The following is a 5,000-nucleotide window of genomic DNA, read 5'->3' on the forward strand; positions in this document are numbered from 1 at the left end:
TGGGGCACCATACAATGCTTCGTGCGGCGACATTTTAATTGATATATGATATGAGTGATTCAGAGTACTTAGTACCGCAGGTATTGCAATATCCCAGTTGGGGTCTGATCCCCCTAGTGTTAATCTTAATATGTTTAAAACCTTCCTATTCGCTCTTTCCACTAGCCCATTCGACTCTGGGTGATAGATCATGGTATTGATTTTCTTTATGCTAAGGAATTCACAAAATGAGATAAGGAAATGATTATTAAATTCTCCACCCGAGTCTGAGATTATCATATGTGGAATTCCATGTTTACAAATGTAACACTCGTAAAACTTCCTAGCGCATTCATTCGCAGTTTTAGTTTTAAGCGCTATCAGTCCTGTATATCGAGTCAAAGCATCTACAATTACTAAGAGGTGCTTATTTCCTCTGTCTGACTCGTAAAATCCTGTTAACAAATCTAAATGTATCCTTTCAAAGGGTTGATTGGGCACGGGATAAGCCCCTAGGCTGACAGGTGTTTTCGTGTGCCCTTTGTTTTCCTGACAAGTGCGACAATTAGCTATGTGTTTTTATATATCTGTAAGCATCGTATGCCAATAGAATAATGATTTGGTTTTCTGTGACATTATGGAGAACCCCGGGTGTCCATGCAATAGATTTGCATGCAACCAATTTAGGACAGTGGATATAAGTGAGATTGGTACCACTACCTGGTCGTTAGTCACATGTGGTGTATTGTGGGTTTTCCTTGTCACGGATCTACACAGAATATTGTCTTTGATTATATAATTCTGCTGCGTATACTTTATATATTCCTTTTCCTTACGATTTCCTTCCAAAGCATTTATAATTTTTTCTAATTTCTGATCTTTTCTTAGCTCAGTCTGTAATAATTCAGCGCTCCAGCCAAGATCTTCCTGTTCAGATATAGTTTTAACAATAGGCATGGATGTTGATATATCTATTAATTCAGCTAATGGCTCCGTACAAGATGACACGGGGTTGCGTGATAATGTATTAGCAATGATATTTGCTTTCCCTGGTAAATACCCGATTCTTGCGCCAAAGTCTTGATTGATCAAATGCCACCGAGTTCGTTTGGGGCTGTGACTAAAGCCTTTAAAGAAGTCGGTTAAGGGTTTATGATCAGTAAGAACCTTGACGGGATAATCGTATATTATGAACTTAAAATACACTAGTGAATTAACAATAGCTAGTCCTTCCTTGTCTATTACTGCATACTTACTTTCGGAAGTTCTCAGTTTTCGAGAATAAAAAGCTATCGGGAAAAATTGTTTTTCATATTGATGAAGCAATACCCCTCCTACTCCCAAGTCTGAGGCGTCTGTTGCAATGAAGAATTCCTTACCGAAGTCAGGAAATTTTAATATAGGAGAACTACACAGTTCATCTTTTAAGGTATTAAACGCCTGCTGATGCTGCTCAGACCATATGAAATCTGCGCCCTTCCTCGTAAGATCAGTTAGGGGAGCGGATATTATTGAATAATTGCGTATAAAACACCTTTAATATCCACTACACTCCAGAAATTGCTGTATTCCCTTGACATTAGTAGGTATCGGAAAGTTACGGATATCCGACACCTTATCATGGACTACATTAAGACCTTGGCTAGACACCGTAAAACCCAAATAGATCAATTCTGTTTTGAAAAATTTACATTTACTAATCTTTACCCTTAAGTTATGTTGTCTTAGTCTCTGTAGTAATAGTTCTAGTTTACATAGATGTTCTTCTAAGGTATTGGAAAAGATTACAAGGTCGTCCATATAGACATGCAATATATCCCCTAGCAGGTCTCCAAACACTATGTTAATCATTCTTGTAAATGTTATGGGAGCACAACGTAAACCGAAAGGCATATGTAAAAATTCATAATGTAACTGGCTGTGCTGAAGGCTGTGTATGGGATACTATTTTCTTCTAATGATATCTGGTGAAATCCTTTAAGTAAGTCCAAACAGGTAAAATATTTATTCTGACCTAGCAAAGATAAAATATCGTCAGTACATGGCAATGGGAATCGATCAGGGATCGTTTCCTCATTCAAGCGACGGAAATCTATGCAGATACGCCATGTTCGATCTTTTTTCGTTACAACTATTAATGGAAAATTATAAGGGCTGTTCGATTTCCTAATGACTCCTTCTAGCATTTTACCCTCTTCATCATTTATCTCATTCTGGAATTTTATAGGGAGTCTGTACGAGGGTACATAGATAATTTTCTGCTTATCTTTTAACCTTATTTGATGTTCGATAACATCTGTTTTTCATAAGGATCCATCCGTAGTGGAAAAAACATCATGATATTCAGTTAAAAGTCCAAAAAATTTCTGCTGAATTTCTTCTTCTTGAATGTCTTTATTGATTTTATTTTTAATAGATTGCAAAAGGGATTCATCCGCAACTGATTGAGCGTGATTGATTTCAGCGACGGTAAGAATACGATGTTTATAAACTTCTACATCCAAGATATGTTGATTTTTGTGAATTACTAAAGTGGTATTTAAATGATTACAGACTTCAATATTACATTGTTGATGTGAGCCTACTGTATAAATAGCTTGTGTGACGGACAATCTGTTAGTTTTCAAAGTGTCGGAAAGGATTAATATTTCAGATCCCGGTAACGTTTCCTTTATTTGCACTATTAAATTCGAAGGTACGTTCGGCTCGATAGATTGCGTGCAAGATAATATTACGGGTGAACGAGAATTCTGTTGGGTCACGTATATTATTTCTTTATTAATGAGACAAGTTAATGGTTCTTCAACGTACGTTACTGTTTTATTTGTCGTCTCTTTTTTTCCAAAACTGATTTCAAGGTATTAGAAGACTTATAGAATTTTCCTTTGATGTACACGCCGTGCTTGGCAGGGGCTAAGATAATGTTTTGATTACCCATAGACGGGTATCCTATAATTACAACTGGATACATATCAATGTTTTGTACAACAACAAAGGTATCGGCAAACGTGCGCTTACCCACCTTGTACTGAACATGAGTTATGCCTATTACATTTAATTCATTATTTCCTATACCCGAGAGCCTTACTCCGGACTTCTCTCTAGGGAAGTTCGAAAACAACAAATGATGTGTCTTCAAATCCATGATATTACGTGGACTATCTGAGTCAAAAAATAATGTAAAGGATCGGTGTTCTAAATTTACAGCATATAATGTTGGTCGTAACTCATTTTGGCTTTTTATTGTGCAAATCTACGGGAGCATGCACTGATTTATTTGATTCGGACGTGTGTTTCATAGGAAAATCTATTGCCTCACAATGATCTGATAAAACATTAAATGTATTATTTAACACTACTGATGTTGATTTGAATGACCCAACATCACTCTCTTCCCCATTGGAGTTAATTATGTGGTATTTGCTTTGCTCTGCACATTCTGAAAATCAGTCTGACCTTGCGAGTTCTGGCTAGACGGCCCAGGATCAGAGTTATTTGAAGAACTGTTTGTTTGTTTTTGATTCTGAACTGCATTGACGTTTGGCTGTTTCTTCTTATGGAACTGAGGATTTTTCTTTTTAGTTCCATATGGAACTGACTGTGGAATTGACTGTGTATTTCCAGGATTCTGTTGTGTCTTACGCGAGTAGCACGGACTATATGAATGAGTTGAACTATTATGTAACGAAAAGAATCTCGTTCTGCAGTCTGCAATCAAGTGACCTTGACGTTTGCAATTATAAAACGCCATTCCTGCGACTTGACTATTATTAACTACGTTTACTTGTTGTGGCTTTGTTTCATTTTTTGCAAAAACTTGTGTAAACAAGGGATCAAGATCAGTACACTTAGACATGTGTTTCTTTATCTGTTTATATACGTCCAATTCTGTACTTGCTGGCGTTAACTTTTTATCAAAACACCGCACTAAAGCTTCTGGCAACATAAGTGTCATGCAAGTTAAATTCATTAATCGTAAGAAATCTTTCACGGAGATGTTATCTCTAGTAACCCAAGTGGAATTACCTAAAATATCTTGATACTCTTTTAGACTATCGGCAAGGAGAGCTGCTCTCTCTATGATATTAAGCCGAGTCATAGTGGCTTGATTAAGTGTATTTTTTAATGTTAAAACTACATCTAAGGCTTCCTCACCGCCATAGACTGCACGTAGCCTAACTTTGAAATCGTCCCATGTAACTGCCTCTTGAAACGAAACTCCCCTCACGTACGCACTCGCATCCCCTTTAGAAAAGTCAATAAAACTTTTAGCTTCTTGTAATTGTACAAATGAGTCTAAAATTTGTTTAGCATTTAAATGGGCGTCGACGGAAGAAATCCATGACTCGACATTCTGAGCTAATAAGCCATTGACTCGACCTTGAAAAGGAAAGATAGCTGATCGTGCATTAACTAACGTAACAATGGGAGCGGGGATGGGGTTACTCGGGCCGGGGGTGGGGTTACTTGGACTTACAGGAGGTGTCATGTTTACTTTAACTTGTTTTTTATCTCTTCGATTCCTTGCAATCCTATCAAAATCTCTATATGAATACAGACGTAAAATGCGTAAACGCATAAACACTATTCAATAAAGATTATAACATAATCCCCCAATACAATGATGCTAATCTAAAGATATTTCCCGAGAACTTCTGAAAGAAAACAGAATTAGCACAGAGAGAAAAAAAATTCTAGACGAGAATTCGAAGTTGAATACAGTTTCCTTTAATGAAAGAAAAAATGAAGATTAGCAAACAACTTGCCCCAGCAATAATGGACGATCGACTTGTGATAACTACACTTCACTGTCTAAAACTGAAATGAATAAAGAAATGTATTTAGCTTGGGTTTATATGGGAAAAGGGTGATGTCGTCATTTCCTCTCTCTCTCACTGGTTTGCGAGAGTTTTGATGTTTGGGTGAATGTTTTCGGTCCGATTTCCCATTGCAATGTTGAACGTAGTGTTTCCTGGATATGATTCTCGAATGTTTAATAAACGTTGAATGTCAGTAATTCG

This window comes from Palaemon carinicauda, chromosome 15 (assembly GCF_036898095.1).
Source record: "Palaemon carinicauda isolate YSFRI2023 chromosome 15, ASM3689809v2, whole genome shotgun sequence".
Classification (NCBI taxonomy): Eukaryota; Metazoa; Arthropoda; class Malacostraca; order Decapoda; family Palaemonidae; genus Palaemon; species Palaemon carinicauda.